The sequence below is a fragment of the Mastomys coucha genome, unplaced genomic scaffold (genome assembly GCF_008632895.1).
Source record: "Mastomys coucha isolate ucsf_1 unplaced genomic scaffold, UCSF_Mcou_1 pScaffold17, whole genome shotgun sequence".
Taxonomy (NCBI): domain Eukaryota; kingdom Metazoa; phylum Chordata; class Mammalia; order Rodentia; family Muridae; genus Mastomys; species Mastomys coucha.
In genome coordinates this window covers 20018090-20037165 of record NW_022196899.1, presented here as the reverse complement: position 1 = coordinate 20037165, position 19076 = coordinate 20018090, and the positions used below count along the sequence as shown (strand labels likewise).

Sequence of the window (19076 nt, the reverse complement as noted above, 5' to 3'; positions counted from 1 at the left end):
TGGAGGGGAAACTGGGAATGGAGAAATTTACATGTAAATAAAGAAAATATCTAAAAAATAAAAAAGAAAAGAAATTTTTGTGACCATTTTAACTCTGGGGCGATTGGACAGTTGTAGGCATGGGGATGAGGATGAGCCCCTGATATTTCTGTGGGGCAGGTGCACCAGTGGGTGATCATGAAATCACCAGAGCTCGTGATATATACTGGGAGTTTAGGAGGTCAAGTTCACCAGGCACAGAGCTGTTTTACAACTTAAGTCTGTCAGTTGTGAGTGCTACATTGAGCAGTGGTCTGAAGTGAAAACTTCTTAAAGTCACCAAGATGATTTGATAGCCTTGTGATACAAAGATACAGAGAAATGGTGTTGAGCAATGACACACCTTCAGATAAAAGTCTCAAGCACCTGGGGCATGCCCTCTCCAGGCTGTATTCACCTCAACATGGGAACAAAGCTAGATACAAATTTGCATCCATGTATACATATATATGTATACATGTATATATATTTATGTATGTATATACATATATATATATATATGTATGGATGGTATAAAGAATAATATTACATACGTTTTATTTAATCATTCCCATATTGCTGGGCATTTAAGCTGTGTACAAGTATTTAAAAACCTTGTATCACATTGTTGTGCTAATCTTTTATTTTTTATTATTTATTTATTTATTTATTTATTGTCAAAGACACAATCTAGAGTCATCTGGGAAGAGGGAACCCTAGTTGACAAATGGATTCCATCAAACTGGCTTGTGGGCATACCTGTGGAACATTTCCTTTATTAATGGCGGGTGTGGAAAGGCCTGCTCATTGTGGCTGGTCTGCATCTGAGCATGTGGTATAAACAGGAAGCCACAGGAAGCAAGCTAGGTGAGCAATACTCCTCCATGGTTTCTGACTCCAGCCACCATGCCTAGAGTTCCTGCCTTCTTTTCCCTTTGTGATGAACTGTAAGCCATAAACCAGATAAACTCTTTCCTACCCAAGTTACTTTCAGTGTTTTGTCAGAGTAACAAATAAGTTAATTAAAACAACTGTTTAAAAATTTTAAAAGAGTTAGGAGTGATGGCACACCTTTAAGCCCAGCAGCACTTGGGAGACAGAAGCAGGTGGAACTGAAAACTAGGTCTGCATAGCAAGTTCAAGTTCTAGTTGGATCTTGAGTGTCATCTACACTGATCTATGTCACATACTTAGTTAATAGTTAATTCATTATAGAGATTATATAGAGATATGTAGTGAATTGGACCATGTGTATCATCACTAATTTCCCAAACACAATCTTCAGTATTAATAGAAAATATTAATTGTGTAAAATATCTTTGTAATTGCACAATGAAAAACAAAAGAATGTGTAGATGACAGAGATATACTCATGGGTTTATAAGATATTGAAACTAGCTAAGGAATTTAAAATAACTAATATATTTAAGATGAGAGAATGGGATTGATTATAAGGGCTCTGGTAGCAGAGATTACTAGAATCTATGAAAAAAAAGATTAAATGAAAATTCTAGACTGAGAAATGGATATCTAAATAGTGCTGGGAGAGTTAGCCTCTCAGGAGTGCCAACACAGCTGTGAGTACAGGTAAGACCACCACTTCTGCTTTGAGGGACCTGGCCTGAACCCTCAGGACACAGGAACTGAGGAGCAGCCTGGGACAGGAACCTTCTGGAGCTGATTCTGTGCCACAGCACTTCATACACAAATACCTCCAGGAGTGCCAACACATCTTCAAGCATAGGTAAAACCACCACTTCTCTTCAAATTCCTGGCCAAAGAGGGAGCCTACAAGAGCCATCAAGACACAGGAACTAAGGAACAGCTGGGGACAAGATCCTTCTGGTTTCCCTCTGCACTCCAGAGCTGACCTTGTACTACAGCTCTCCATACCTAAATTCCTCCGGGGGAGAACTGGTTTCCCAGGAGTACTGACACAGAGGTTTGCAGGAGGGACAAGCCACAGTCAGAGACAGCAAGACCAACTAACACCAGAGACAAGCAGATGGCAAAAGGCAAGGGCAAGAACATAAGCAACAAAAACCAAGGTTTTTTGGCAACATCAGAACCCAGTTCTGTGTGTCCCATCACAGTCAGCCTGGGTACCCCAACACACCAGAAAAGCAAGACTATGATTTAAAATCACATGTCATGAAAATAATAGAGGACATTAAGAAGGACATAAATAACTCCCTTAACAAAACACAAGAGAACACAGGTAAACAGGTAGAAGCCCTTAAAGAGGAAACACAAAAATCCCTTAAAGAATTACAGAAAAACACAACCAAACAGGTGAAAGAACTGAACAAAACCAACCAGGATCTAAAAGTGGAAATAGAAACAATAAATAAATCACAAAGGGAGACAACCCTGGAGATTGAAAACCTGGGAAAGAGACCAGGAGTCATAGATACAAGCATCACCAACAGAATACAAGAGATAGAAGAGAGAATCACAGGGGCAAAAGATAACATAGAAAACACTGACACAACAGTCAAAGAAAATGCAAAATGGAAAAAGCTCCTAACCCAAAACATCTAGGAAATCCAGGATACAATGAGAAGACAAAGCCTAAGGATAATAATAATAGGTATAGGAGAGAGAGAAGATTCCCAACTTAAAGGGCCAGTAAATATCTTTAACAAAATTATAGAAGAAAGCTTCCCTAACCTAAAGAAAGAAATGCAAATAAACATACAAGGGCCTATAGTGATCCACATAGATTGGATCAGAGAAGAAATTCTTCCTGTCACATAAGAGTCAAAACACCAAATGAACAATACAAAGGTAGAATTTTAAAAGCAGTAAGGGAAAAAGGTCAAATAACATATAAAGGCAGATCTATCAGAATTACACCAGACTTCTCACCCAGAGACTATGAAAGCTAGATGATCCTGGGCAGATGTCATACAGACACTAAGAGAACACAAGTGCCAGCCCAGACTACTATACCCAGCAAAACTCTCAATTACCATAGATGGAGAAACCAAGATATTCCATGACAAAGTGAAATTCACACTCTATCTTAATACAAATCCAGTCCTACAAAGCATAGTAGATGGAAAACACCAGCACAAGGAGGGAAAGAACACCCTAGAAAAATCAAGAAGGTAATCTTCTTTCAACAAACTCAAAAGAGGTTAGCCACACAAACATAAAAATAACATCAAAAATAATAGGAAGCAACAATCATTTTCCTTAATATGTTCTAACATCAATGGACTCAATTCCTCAATAAAAAGACATAGACTGGATACGTAAATGAGATCCAGCATTTTGCCGCATACAGGAAACACACCCCAGTGTCAAAGATAAACACTACCGCAGAGTAAAGGGCTGGAAAAAAGTTTTTCAAGCAAATGGTCCCAAGAAACAAGCTGGAGTAGCCATTCTAATATTGGATAAAATCGACTTTCAACCAAAAGTCATCAAGAAAGATAAGGACACCTCATACTCATCAAAGGAAAAATCTACCAAGAATTTTCAATTCTGAACTTCTATGCTCCAAATGTAAGGGAACCCACATTCATAACAGAAACTTTACTAAAGCTCAAAGTACACATTGCATCTCACACAATAAGAGTGGGAGACTTCAACACCCTACTCTCATCAATGGACAGATCATGGAAATACAAACTAAACAGAGGCACAGTGATACTAACAGAACTTATGAACCAAATGGATTTAACAGATATCTATAGAACATTTTATCCTAAATCAAAAAGAATATACCTTCTCAGCACCTCATTGTTCCTTCTCAAAAATTGACCATATAATCAGTCACAAAACAGACCTGAACAGATATAAGAAGATGAAATAATCCCATGCATCCTATCAGATCACTACAGATTAAGGCTGGTCTTCAATAGCAACAAAAACAACAGAAAGCCAACATACACGTGGAAGGTGAACAACACTCTACTCAATGGTAGCTTGGTCAAAGAGAAATCCAGAAAGAAATTAAAGGCTTTTTAGAATTTAATGAAAATGGAGGTATAACTTATGGGACACAATGAAAGCAGTGCTAAGAGGGAAACTCATAGCTCTGAGTGCCTCTAAAAAGAAATTGGAAAGAGCATACACTAGCAGCTTGACAGCACACCTGTAAGCTCTAGAACAAAAAAGAAGCAAATACACTCAAGGGCTGAAGATGGTAGGAAATAGTCAAACTCAGGGCTGAAATCAAGCAAGTAGAGACAAGAACTATACAATCTATAAAACCAGGAGCTGGTTCTTTGAAAAAAATCCACAAGATAGATAACCCTTTAGCCAGACTAACTAGAGAGCACAGAGACAGTATCCTACTTAACAAGATCAAAAATGAAAAGGGAGACATAACAACAGAAACTGAGGAAATTAAAAAAAAAAAAAACCATCAGCGCCTACTACAATAGCATATACTCAACACAGATGGCAAATCTGGTTGAAATGGACAATTTTCTAGACAGATACCAAATACCAAAGTTAAATCAGGATAAGATAAACCATCTAAACAGTCCCATAACCCCTAAAGAAATAGAAACAGTCATTAAAAGTCTCCCAACCAAAAAAAGCCCAGGACCAGAGGGGTTTAGTGCAGAATTCTATCAGACCTTAAAAGAAGACCTAATACCAATATTCTTTAAAATATTCCACAAAATAGAGTCAGAAGGAACACTACCCAAATTGTTCTATGAATCCACAGTTACACTGATACCAAAACCTCACAAAGACCCAAAAAAGAAAAAGAACTTCAGACCAATTTCCCTTATGAATATCTATGCAAAAATACTCAATATAATTCTTACAAACCGAGTACAAGGACACATCAAAATGATCATTCGCCACTATCAAGTAGGCTTCATACCAGGGATGCAGGGATGGTTCAATATATGGAAATCCATCAATGTAATCCACTACATAAACTAACTCAAAGAAAAAAAAACCACATGATCATTTCATTAGATGCTGAAAAAGCATTTGACAAGATTTAACAGCCCTTCATCTTCAATGTCTTGGAAAGATCAGGAATTCAAGGTCATACCTAGACATAGTAAAAACAATATACAGCAAACCAGTAGCCAACATCAAACTAAATGGAGAGAAACCTGACGTAATCCCACTAAAATTGGGGACTAGACAAGGCTGCCCTCTCTCTCCCTATCTATTCAATACAGTACTTGAAGTTCTAGCTAGAGCAATTATGCAACAGAAGGAGGTCAAATGCATAAAAATTGGACAGACGAAGTCAAAATATGACTATTTGCAGATGATAAGATAGTATTCTTAAGTGATCCCCAAAACTCCACCAGAGAATTCCTACATCTGATAAACAACTTCAGCTCAGTGGCCAGATATAAAATTAGCTCAAACAAATCAGTAGTCTTTCTATACTCAAAGGATAAACAGGCTGAGAAAGAAATTAGGGAAATGACACCCTTCACAATTGTCACAAACAATGTGAACTATCTTGGTGTGACTATAACCAAATAATTAAAAGATCTGTATCACAAGAACTTCAAGGCTCTGAAGAAAGAAATAGAAGACCTCAGAAGATGGAAAGACCTCCCCTGCTCGTAGATTGCCAAGATTAATATAGTAAAAATAGCCATCTTACTGAAAGCGTCTATGGATTCTATGCAATCCTCATCAAAATTCCAACTCAATTCTTCATAGAGTTAGAAAGAATAATTCTCAAGTTCACTTGGAATAACAAAAACCAGAACAGTGAAAACTATTCTCAGCAATAAAAGAACCTCTGGTGGAATCACCATCCAAGACCTTAAGCTGTACTACAGAGCAATAGTGATAAAAACTGCATATGATCTTGACAAACAAGCTAAAATCATCCAGTGGAAAAAAGTCAGCATTTTCAACAAATGGTGCTGGTTCAACTGGTAGTCAACAAGTAGAAGAATGCAAATTGATCCTTTCTTATCTCCCTGTACAAAGCTCAATTCCAAGTCGATCAAGGACCTCTACATGAAACCAGATAATCTAATAAATCTAATAGAAGAGAAAGTGAGGAAAAGTCTGGAACACATAGGCACAGTGGAAAATTTCCTGAACAGAACACCAGTGATTTCTGCTCTAAGATCAAGAATTGACAAAGGGACCTCATAAAATTGCAAAGCTTCTGTAAGGCAGAAGGACAAAAATGGCAATCAACATATTAGGAATAGATCTTTACCAATCCTACATCTGATAGAGGGCTAATATCCAATATATACAAAGAACTTAAAAAATTACACTCCATAGAACCAAATATCCCTATTAAAAAATGGGGAACAGAGCTAAACAGAGAATTCTCAACTGATGAATACCAAATGGCTGAAAAGCACCTAAAGAATCAACATCCTTGGTCTTCAGGGAAATGCAAATCAAAACAACCTGAGATTCCACCTCACACCAGTCAGAATGGCTAAGATCAAAAACTCAGGTGACAGCAGATGCTGGCGAGGTTGTGGAGAAAAAGAAACACTCCTCCATTGCTGGTGGGATTGCAAGCTAGTACAACCACTCTGGAAATCAGTTTGGTGATTCCTCAAAAATTGGACATAGGACCCAAATATACCACTCCTGGGCATATACCCAGAAGGTGCTCCAATATGTAATAAGGACACATGCTCCACTATGTTCATAGTAGTCATATTTATAATAGCCAGAAGCTGGAAACAACCCAGACGTCCCTCAATGGAGGAATGGACACAGAAAATGTGGTACATTTTCACAATGGAATATGACTCAGCTATTAAAAACAACTTCATGAAATTCGCAGGCTAATGGATGGAACTTGAGAATATCATCCTGAGTGAGTTGACTCAGTCACAAAGGAACAAACATGGAATGTACTCACTGATAAGTGGATATTAGCCCAAAAGTTCAGAATACCCAAGATTCAATTCACAGACCATATGAAGCCTAAGAAGAAGGAAGATCAAAATGTGGATGCTACAGTGCTTTTTAGAAGGGTGAACAAAATACTCACAGGAGGAAATATGAAGACAAAGTGCGGAGCAGAGACTGAAGGAAAGGCCATCCAGAGACTGCCCCACCTCAGGATCCATCCCATATACAGCCACCAAACCAGGACATTATTGTGGATGTTGGCAAGCGCTTGCTGTTGGGAGCCTGATATAGGTGTCTCATGAGAGGCTCTGCCTGAGCCTGACAAGTACAGAGGTGGAAGCTCACAGCCAACCATTGGACTGAGCTTGGGAGTCCCTGATAGAGTTGGAGAAGGGACTGAAGGAGCTGAGCGAATTTGTAGCCCCATGGAGGGAGCAACAGTGTCAACAGGCCAGACGCACACCCTCCCCCCACCCTGGAGCTCCCGGAGACTGGACCACCAACCAAAGAATACACACGGAGCAACCCATGGCCCTGTCACACATGTAGCAGAGGATGGCCTTGTTGGTCATCAGTTGGAGGAGAGACCCTTGGGACTGAGGGTGTTCATTGCCCCAGTGTAGGGGAATGGCAAGGTGGGAGGACAGGAGTGGATGAGTGGGGGAGCGTCCTAATAGAGTCAGGGGGAGGGTGGATGGGATAGGGGGTTTCTGAAGGGAAGACCTGGAAAGGGGAAAACATTTGAAATGTAAATAAAGAAAATATCCAATTAAAAAAAAAAGAACTATCTGAAATTAACTCACTAAATTGCAATCTAAATTAAATGTATCAGAACACAGGATTACTAAACTCAAGGAAACAATCAACAGGAAATATGTGAATTTAAACAGAGAAATAAGATAATGGAAACTATTGGAAAGAGTGTTAGACAAAGTGTTTTTGGAACCCCACGAGGAACAGAGAGAGAACGAAACAGGAGAAGCACAAAGGGATTATGGGAGCCAGTGAAAGATAATAAAAGATAACTGTGAAAACACACATATTGTGTATATACACATAGTGTCTATAACGACAATTGACTGACCCGATTAAGCAATAAAACAGAAATGTTACTTCAAGAAATTGTACTGCACTTGACCTGGAAATGTTGTCCCTGCTAGGTAGCTTTGAGATAGCCATGTAGGTGCTATTTTAAGGTGTTGAACAGGTTTCTAGAGGAGAAAGTCATCCATGGTCTTAGCAGGAGCTTGCCCTGCTTCCCCCCACACAACCTGGCAGGTAAGGCTAGCCTATTGTTCCAACAGTGGCTTGATTGCTATTGAGGTTACCAACAGCACTAGACTGCATTTGAGGCCTTCTCCACGGGAGATGATTCACATCTGGCACTGGAAACTGGTGCAGCCCGGGACGGGGAGGACTGGGACCTTAGGAAGAACCCACTGGTGTCTTGCTAAATGAACAGGTTATCAAACTGCCTTTAAATAGTTGTGTGTACAGACAAGTGCTCTTCCCAAGCCCAGGCAGTGGGTAGTGGTTAATGCTGAGTTATAATTGGTCATAGTGCTTAGAGTAAGTTTGAGCGCTTGAGTCTGAATGTGACGTCTGTAATAACCCCCTACCTCTACCACAAGGCTCAGGGAACATCATGGAAGAGAGGCTGAAAATAATTTAAAGAGCCAGAGCCCAGGGAATGCCTCTGCGAAGGTCTGTCTGGACATCAACTCGCAGCAGCAATGGGTATTTGCCCAAAACCTGCATAAAATCAGCGCGGTCAATATTTCAATGTGAAGTCATGAGGACTTATACCTAGATGAAGAGCTATTGGCAGTTGGTGGCTGCTATGGGCAGACAGGCATTGTTTTTCTTTAGGAATGTGGCTGCTGGTAGGTTTTCTGTCTCTGTTAGGTGGCTCTCAGTCCATACATTTGAGAGCAGCACTGATTAGACTTAGTGAGCTGTTACAAATAAGAGGACGTGAAAGGACGTGAACGTGAGCGGAATGTGTTGAACGTTAGGGGGATGGGAGAGGAAAGTTGGAGTGGATATGATCGAGACGGGCTGTATGAAAATATTAAATTGCTAAAAAGCAAATGGAAATAACCATAATGTGGAAACAAGAAATATGTCTTTGAGGTTTCAAATGTATGTAGGATAAAATAATAATTAACATGATGCAAACCATGGGAAAGGAGAATGGAGTTAGAGTATTCTTTGATTTCAAAGTTTGTAAAGATCTGCTAAAATTTATTATTTGATTTAGAATGTAATAAATAACATGATTGTATTGTAATTTGTAGAGTAAACACCATGAAATGATCAAAACATGTAACAGCTTGAGTTGGGTATATGGCTAAGTTGTGAGAGTGTAACATACACAGAGATGTTGGTCCCAGCCTCAGAACCCACTGAACACATAAACCATAATGGTGGCACATGTCTGTGCTGTAGTGCCATGGAGGCAAGGGGTTTGCAGTCCAAGGTCATGGAGTGCAGGAGAGTCTGAGCTGGACAAGATCCTGTCTCCAAACCGAAAAATCAACATAAGGCACATACCAAATAAACAGAGAGATCATACAATGTATCCACTATACTATATGATAGGAGACAAAGGGACCAAATAGAAACTAGAGCTGGTAGATATCAACTGAAATATATCAATGATAAATTTTAGATTTAGAAGTACTAAATATTTTAATTAAGTCCAAGACTGTTATTTTGGAAGAAAAATACAGTTCCTATCTATATTCTGTCTATGAGGTGTATGCCTTAAATAGAAGAACAGAAACTTAGAAAACAAAGCCACACAGAAGGGCAGAGCACACAGCCCTCAACCATGATGAGGGGATGGCTCTATTAATATCAGAGCACCCAGCAAGGCCAGCGGCTTAACTGGAAGCAGAGAAGGTGTGCCAGTTACTAACTTATCATCTGCCAGCTCCAAACCCACACTCCTCCTGTATTCTGATATTGGAACTGAACTCTGCAGGCTCCATTTCAACGATTCCAGCTGGCTGTAAATGAGCTCTGCTCATGGAGGGTGGGAGAAACCCTGCGAAGCTGGAAGACGATGATGGCCTTCTCCTTCTGCTCTCTTCCCACCAACAGCCAGTGCCTCTGCGTGAAGGGGTCCAGGCTCCATCGTCCTCTGGAGTGAGGACTTTCGTGGTTCATCAGAGGATACGTGTCCTCCTTGTGATCATCGCCAGAGCCAAGCCACTCTTCTGATGTCAGGGCAAGTAAACTCTATTCCAGGGAGTTCCCATGATAACTCCACCTTTTCGTAGAAAGCACAAACCTTGGTCTTGAATAAAATCTTTTAATGTTCAAGGTTCCTGTTTCTTTTTGTCTAAAAATGCTGTAGTCAATCCAGTGGTATCTCTACCTGTTTAGTAATCAGCAACACCTATTTATTTATTATTTAATTATATAAAAAGTATTAGCATATACTTGGTGGGTTCCGTTATGATGCTTTCATATATGTCTATATTTTGATCATATTCACTCTATCACCTTCTCTTTAATTATAAAATTTAAAAGCTATTTATTTAGTGTGTGTGTGTGTGTGTGTGTGTTCACACAAATGTGTCCCACACAGTGCTTGCAGAGGTCAGAAAACAACTCTTAGGAGTCAGTTCTCTTCCATCATGAGAGTCTCTGGGATGGAATTCAGTTTTCAGGTTTGGTGGGAAGCAATTTGATCACCTCCTCCCATCTCTCATGCTGTACTTCCCTCCCACTCCTGCTGATCTATTTCCTGTTCCCAACTAGCCTCCGCCATTCTGCTTTTATGTTATGTTATTTATTTATTGGCAACTAAATGCATTTTGTTAGAGTACTTAAAGAAGGATGGGTGAAGGTTCTATACAGGAGTGTAGACAGCTAAAAATGGCTACCCAACTAAAGAAAATGCCTGGCCCTCCTCACCAGCCTTGAACTGTGTATAAATCCTCAGCCATGGATTGGGCCATGTGAACTCCTCTATCCTGCATGACAGGAAGCTAATGGGGGTAGAATTTGTGCAGGCAGTCCCAGCTGCTGTAAGTTCAAGTGTGTGAGAGTATGTCCTGCTAGGTCGGAGGCAGTAACAAGACTTTACTGCAGATGTGTTGGAATAACTCCTGACTCTCTCTACCTTACTGCAGATGTGTTGGAGTCTGCTCCTGACTCTCTCTACCTTACTGCAGATGTGTTGGAGTCTGCTCCTGACTCTCTCTACCTTACTGCAGGTGTGTTGGAGTCTGCTCCTGCCTCTACCTTACTGGGCACAGGATATTTATTTTGAGATGGGGACGAGCCTATTAATGCCATAGCTTTAAAATACACAAAGCCAACATTTTGAAAAAGAGAGAAATTGACAAAGTTTCCAATCATAGTGGGAAGTATAATGCATGTTCTTCAGTTGTTTTGGAGGAGAAAGAAGGGAGAAAGTAAAGAGGCAGGGCCAGGTTAGGGTGGGGAGCTCTGTGCTAAACAAGACACAAACCTGATTTAACAGCTCAATGTTTGCATCAAAGAATAATCCAGTATGCATTTTTTCAAGTGTATCTGAAATATTTATCACAACTGGTTATGTCTCACTCATGAGCAAAGAGGCAGCAAATTTAAAATTTACATTATATATATAGGCCAAGAACTGTCCTGTTAATCTTGAAAAAACAATAAATAAATCCAGACAACTTAAAACAGCCAGAGTCCAGGAGCTGCATGAATCCTGTGGTGGTCATTAGGGAAGCCTTTGATGCAAGGATACATAGTCCCACTATCCAAGCAGAACAGAAAGCCCAGGACTAGGTTTACACATAAATGTTCACTTCAGTTGTGATGTGAGGTGCTCCGGCAGAATTGTGATGTTTGAAATAAATGGTGCTGGCCATAGGGAAAATAGAAAAAAAAATGAATTTTGACTGCAAATTTACATAAAAATTACACAAGAAGCAACAGTAAATATGTTGGAAAACCATAAGTAAAAAGACCATTCACACCTTTAGAAGACAGTGAAGTATTTTCAAGGCTAGGGTAAGAAAGGATTTCTTGGGCAGCACCTAAACACAACAAATTCCATGATATTAAGAGTACAAATTGAGCACCTCTAATCTGAAAATCCCAATTCTGCCGCATAAAACTCTCCATATTCTGAAACTCAAGGAGAGATGACAAGACATCATAAATGGAAAGTCCCTCCTGTGATGGTAAGATGTGGTCAAGAAGCAGAGACACTTAAAAAGACTATACAGTTGAAAGGAATGTGTACAACAATGTGATATCTGGGCAAGCTTGAAATCCTCGAGCAGTCATCTATGCATACATCTATATCCTCTGTGAAATATCACAAACTGGAAAACAAAACTCTGTGTTTTTGGATAAGAGACACAGAACCTGTAATGATTCTCGTTTATCAAAACTCACTATTGGAAAATAAAAGGGCAACTCACAGACCAGGGACAGTGTCTTTAACACATATGCCTTACATGGACTTGTACAGAGCATATACAAAGAACTCCCACAGATCAACATAGAAAGGGGAGATGACCCAGTGTGGAATGATACCCAAATATTAATAGGAATGCCAGAAAAGGGAACCTCCAAATGACCAATAAATGTATAGAAAGGCTATCAGTTTCTTTAAGCAATAACAGGAAATACAAGTTGAAATTAGAGACCTATAACCACAATAAATCCATCTCCATGGTTATAATTACAAAATTATAATTATAGACATTGATTTAACATAGTTACATTGTATCTAGATCATTTACACGGCAGCTGTGAACATAAACTGGTATCACCAATTTGGAAATACTTTTAGTTTATGGATATCACAAAGCGTCTATTATGTGCTATTTAAAAGTTTACGTTAGCAAATGGTCAGTCATGTCAGGTTGAAGTTTTGGGACCTAAAGGTAAGGGAGCAACTGTTTCTCTATCGACACCAGTCATTGTGCAAAGTTAGAAAGGCAGGTGTCACAATGAATCCAGTAAGGACCAGAGAGGACCAGGCACAAAGCCTCCTCACCATCTGGCAGTGGTGCGGTTTCTCCTCCCTAGCGTACTGAGAAGGAAGAAAACAATGGCCACTTGAGAAGAAAAATAGAACTGAAGAAAAAACAAGAACTTGGACTTATTAACTATTACCAAGTGAAGTGGTAGAGGTGTGTGTGTGTGTGTGTGTGTGTGTGTGTGTGTATGTATGTGTGTGTGTGTTGGCTGCATTTGTTCCTGTATGCTGCTCTAGGCCTGGTGTTCACAGAGCCTGAACCTGGCGTAGAATATGTTGGAACTGTGGTCTTAGACAGTTTTGAGCTGCCATGTGGTGCTAGCAATAGTACTTGGGTCTCCTGCCAGTACTCTTACCTGTTGAGTCATCTTTCTGACCCCATCATGACCCCATTGTCTGTGACTCTAAAGTTTTAACAGTACCTCTCTCCAATTCCAGTACAACATAAATGGGGCCTCCAGAGTCTGCTCAATGCATTTTAATATGAAATCAGTTGTCAGCCTCTGCTGTCCTTTGGACCTGCGCAGTAAGTCTCCAGGCATGCCTTCCCCAGACACGAGCAGCCCTGTCATACCTTGAGGCAGAGATGAAACAGGACCTGAAGTGACTTTTCACTTCTCCCTTTTTCCCCCAGATCCATCCCTTTGTTCCTGACCACATAGCATGGCTCTGAAAATCTGGAGGAAGGAAAGGGGGCTGAGAAGAAGTGAGGTTGGGAAGAAATGGGACTCGCCATTGAAAGATCAGAACAAAGCCTGGGGACCACCTGGGAAGGTATTCGCTGTTTCTGGTCACCTAAATTCTTCGGCAACAGACAGATGTCATAGCATGAAGACCCACACATGACAAGAGCTGTGGGAGAAAAAAGGAGAGCGGAAGTGCTAACTGCCGATGATAATGCTTAGGGAGGCTAAACTTCTGTTTTTACACCCATAGGACTGGTCAAAACAAAACAAAACAGAACCTGTCTGGACCATGTGAAAGGCTTCTGTACAGAGTCTGTGGGATTGAAATGGTGTCAGCTCTAATGCATGCATCCCTGCACTCAATCGAGTAGCAGGCTCCTGTATAGTATAGGCTCCTGTATAGTCTGACGGTGTAGCTGCTAAGGGCTCTGGTGAATATAAACAAGGAGGGATTACCCAAAGACCTAGACTTCCAAGAACCTTTAAGCAAGCCTTGACTTAGCTAAGAGACTCATCATCTCTGTGTTTCTCCCTGGGAGCCTATATAGAACTAGCTGGATTATTCCAGTTCTTATTCTCTGTACTTTATGTTCAAGTTTCCAAAGGTCTGTTCAACAGGCCTGTGACGCAGTCATTATAGAGTAGTTTTGAAGACGACTCCGTTTTAACAAAATCACGTGGATTTCTAACAAGTCAGTAGCACATTTTTTGGGGGGTGGGGTGGGCAGATGACAATACAATGCCTTCTCTGGCTGTATCTTAAGTGGCTCTTTAAAGACCGTGTTGGGTTCTTCCGCCCCAGTGCTGCCTAATAGGAGTTTAAGTGAGAAGTGGTGGGTGAGCATCAGGGCAGTCATGCATGGGAAATCGGATGAACACTCACAATGCGGAATTTCCTATGGTAAGCTATTCCAGCAGAGACTCAGGCCTGCGTTCAGCGCCAGAAACTTTGAAACTGCCCCTGTACAGCTTTTGTCCTCATGGGGAATAAGCTAAAGGTGTCTGAGGAAATGCCAGGCGATTTTCAATGTGTTATATTCAAATACACTGAGGGGAAGGGGAAGGAGGGAGGGAAGCACATTTCTTCTTGTAGAAAGAAATTAATCTTCTTGAATTTAGATTGTATATATACCGGTGCTTACTCTAAGACATGTGTGTACAACTTAAGTTAGTACAAACAAACAAGATGGAAAAACTAAGGGGCCCACGGGAAGGGATTGAAATCAGGAGCTCTGATTTCTATTCAGTGGCTGCACTGCTCAGCTCTCTGAAGCAGTTTCTTTTCAATGGTCCACTTAAAACCTTATCAATTTTCCACTCGTCATGCGGTTCTAGATTGTAGTAGCGACTTCAGCCTTGGCTTCTCCCAATTAAGGAGAAAGAGACACATTCTAACACTTCTCCTGTGACATGTCAGCTCCATTTCCTTCTGAGCCTGCCCAAAATTGTGAAAGACGAGTGGCTCAAAACTCTGTCAGTCCTGCACCTTCCAGGACAGACGTACAAAGCTTCACACAGACCTGTATTGTGCCAAGTAATACAAGCAAGCCAGCCCTAGAAGCTTTCAAAGGTGAGGAGGCAGGCCATGTCTTCACCGCCCCCCCCCCATTCCAGGCCATTTTATAACAGTCCTGTCATACAGAGGATTTGGAACAGTGCTGTAAAGAGTCAGGCTGTGTGCACGTCAGCATCCTCATAGACAAAAGAGGTTAAGGGCAGTGTTGGCCTCACCTGTGAGAACGGAGGAGGGTTATCTGATAACAGTGAGTGCCTATTATTTTATCACAATTGCTATTTTGTTGTTTGTGTTATTATCGCTCAGCAATTCCTTATAAATTAGACAATTAGGCAATGTTCCTCACACTGGACAGATGGCTCATGCTCATTTATCATGTGTATTTTGAAATTTAGCCAGAGCTGTGATAAGTTATAGTCTCTATTCTGGCGATCTTTAAGCCAGACTGCTATAATATTTTATTTTACAACATCCTTGAAAAAAAAACTCAGCAAGACTGTTTATGGGTGCAAAATGTTACAACTTCAATGCTACTTTCCAAGGAGATGACTCAATATATCCTAGACTAGATGAGAGACAATATTCTGGGCTCTCTGATGTAAAGGGCTTTAAAGCCCTTGTGCATACGGTGTTTGATCACTTCCACTGTTGGGGTACCTCGTCATCTGTTTTGAACTGATGTGTCACATAAAAGAAGAATAATAATAAGAAAAAAAGTCTATCGTTGAATTCCATGCAAACAGGAGACGGCATTAAACACTATATCTTAATGAGGAAATCATTATCTTGTAGTGAGTAGTAATCTCAGGTTGAGACCAGGAGGTCATTTCAAGGTTACCCGTCTCATGCTTTATGCTTTCTTGGTGCCTCTCTGCTAGATTTGAATCACTGTAAGGTGCTGCTTTCCCTGTTCAGAAGGACAATCCACAAATAATCCCTTCCATTCCTTTCAATAAACTTACTCTTTGAAAGTGAAATACATATATCCAGCTCATCTTGATCATATCTACCCCCAGTCACCTCTCTGTGCCTCTCCCTTGGTTGGGCTACAACACATCTCCCTCCCAACATTACGCCTTCTTGCCTTCTTTTGTGTTAGGATACACTGTCTTATTAGTGCAATCCATGTGCTGAGGTCACTCACTAGAGCTTGGAGAACCCACTGTTTTGAAGCTATCACCTCAAGTGTGACTCTCATCATTAACTGTGGGTAAGAAAAAAAAAATATCTTTTTTTTTTTTTCCATCTTGAATGGCTTTTAAAATCTCTTTGAAAATGACCAGATGGGAGGAATTTGCCATTTGGTTATAATAACACAGATGAATTACAGAATGAACAATACGGGACACACACTTCAGTGGAAAGTTCACTTGTGGAACAAAACAATGCCTCGGTTCAATCTTGACTACGTGTGTGCTGCTCACCATGGCAACTGGTGAGGTTAGGCAGACTTGCGCGCTTCCAGAAGCGCTTTGGAGACTTTTAATCTGTGTGCCTGTGAGACAAGGCGGCAGCCTTGCCTCCAGCCATTTCCCTCTTTCCCACATCGGCTGCAGCCTTTCAGAGTGCCCATTGTGTGCCTGGCATGCCAGGGTAATGACGTGGTCCCTCACAATGACAGAACCACAGCCAGGCAGTCCTGAAGTGCTCCAACCTCTCTCTTACTTCTGGTGTTTTCTCCTAGCTTTAATTTTTTTTCCTTACAAGGACTCCTGAGCCTCTGTCATAGGTGAAGGAAAACTGGAAAACCTTGTGGTGACAGGAAGCAGTCCTGCATCATAGTACGCCAGAGAGAGTATGTCCCCTGCATCCATGTTCTGGAGGGAGTGTGTGACATTAAAGCTCACTTTAGCCCTTCAGTGTGTATAACACTAAATCAAAAGGGGCCATACAAAATTATTTATCAGCCCATGTGATGTTTTTCAAGCACTTCAAATTAGCGGCTTTACTAAAATGACAAGCACTCTAGTGTTTCAAAAAGAGACCTTTACTGGTGCCTATAAATATTTTATTGGTAAAGAACATGAAATGTAAATTGTATTAAATAAGGATTTAAAGCTGTTTCTCACCACTCAGGCTGAACCACCTTTGAATGAAAGCTTTCTTTGATGGGCGTTCATTCACCCAGTCTAACCAGTAACGTTTTATGCTGGGCATCAGGATAAACAGGTGTCATGGTTTCTGCTTAGATAAGCAGTTCTCAACCTGTGGGGCTCAGACCTTTTGGGGTGTAAGCAGCCCTTTCACATGGGTCACATATCAGATATCGTGCATATTGGGTGTTTACAGTACCATTTGTAACAGTAACAAATTTACTGTTATAGAGTGGCAACAAAAGTATCTTCTTATTTCTTATTGTGGGGGTCACCACTACATAAGGAACTGTATTAAAGGGTCCCAGTATTAGGAAGTTTGGGAACCACTGGCTTAGATTGACTTTCATACAATTTGTGTGTTTGTGTGTGTGTGTGTGTGTGTGTTTGTCTGTCCACCCATCCATCAATCCATCCACCTATCCAACTGCTTTCACTCTGCTTCAGGCTGGTTTCGAACTCACTACATGAGTGTTCCCAGGCTGGCGGCAAACCCTGATAATTCTCTTGGCTCAGCCTCCCAAGTGCTGAGGCTCCATGCAGAGCCATCACACCAGGCTTACTGCTGATATCTTCAGTTCATAGTAATGTCATGCCCAGAACAACAAGGCCTGTACCACAAATAATAAAAGCCACAGTGTGGCAGCCATCAGGTCCTCTCGGGCCAGATGTCCTCCGTCCATACTGGTCACTATGGAATAGCAGTTAGGATAAAGGAAAGTGAAAACAGAAAAAACCTCCTTACTCATGAAACTGAATAGGCCCTTAGCTTTTCTCATCTCAGTGGGATGAACATAGAAAGAGCCTACATCCCCTTTGGTGAGCAAGGCTAAGGGTAACTAAACAAAGTTTTTGAAGCTATCTTCTAACTTGTTACAGAGAGAAGGATTGTTCACGAGCAATGTTTCTTCGTCCCCCCCGTTCCCACATGAGAAGTTAGGGGCTGATCTAACTTCTTGTTGTTGTTCAGGCTTCCCCTACAGCCCCAAGCCTGCCAACTGCTTTGTTCTTAGGGTATAGCAGCCTCTTCCTACCTGTGTGGTTTAGGTCAGAGGAGCCGAGTGATTATCAGCTACAGCATCTGCCAAGCCAACGGCCCCAATCCCAGGCTAACCCGCGGTGGAGCTCCAGAGAACTCTTAGGAATAAAAAAGAACAACAACAACAACAAAAAAAAAACCCAACAACAACAACAAAAAAACCGACCAGCCACGTGGCCCCGCCCATTGAGCAGACCACGTGCCTCCAGGTTCCACCACCATCTGGGAGCTACGGGCCCTGTGCAGTCTTTTCTCTGAATGCACCTGTGATGTGTGAGTTTCCTTTCATACTCTAAAATTATGGAGGCAGAAAAATAATTTAGAAGGTCTTTGCCCACCCCAAGCTGAGCAAAGCTATTAGCACTTGATTTATAGTAGGGGAAGAGGAATTCGTGTTCTCAGAGACCCATGTTCCCATAGTGGCTCCTAAGATGGCAGCAAGTAGACGTACAGATCATATGAAATTTGGAGGGAAAAGTAGACGGAATGGGGCTGATAGATCAAAACTTGTCATAGGCATGTATGATATCCTCAAACAATGTAAAAAGAGAAAACACAATTTGGAAGAGAGAAATATGCCCAGAAAGTAAGAATTATCTGAGAAACATTAAGAACATTTTGCTATTTATCTTTGGCTATATAAAACTACTGCCCCTTCTGCTCTTACTGCCACAGAGCTATATTCACTTACAGAGATATAATATACGCAAATATACTTAATACAATTTTGCATGTCCTTTACTTTTTTTTCATTCTGTGTATGTTTATGTGGGTGCATAAATGCATGGCTCTGTCAGAGGACAATTTGGGAACTGGTTCTCTCTTAGCTCATCAGGCTCGGCAGGGCAGTAAGTACATTTTACCATTTGGCTCACTTCACAGGTCTGTATTTCCTTTATTA

The 19076-nt window shown here is 40.9% G+C and overlaps 1 protein-coding gene across 2 annotated transcripts in view; it reads right to left on the bottom strand.

Annotated features, from left to right (window-relative positions):
• Nucleotides 1-18292, bottom strand: part of Spata16 (spermatogenesis associated 16) — a 302009-nt gene extending 283717 nt beyond the window's left edge. For both annotated transcript variants that reach the window (XM_031376462.1, XM_031376463.1), the window contains exon 1: nt 18171-18292. The gene's annotated coding sequence lies outside the window, so the exon portion shown is untranslated. The remainder of the gene's footprint in view (nt 1-18170) is intronic.
• Nucleotides 18293-19076: the final 784 nt, after the last annotated feature.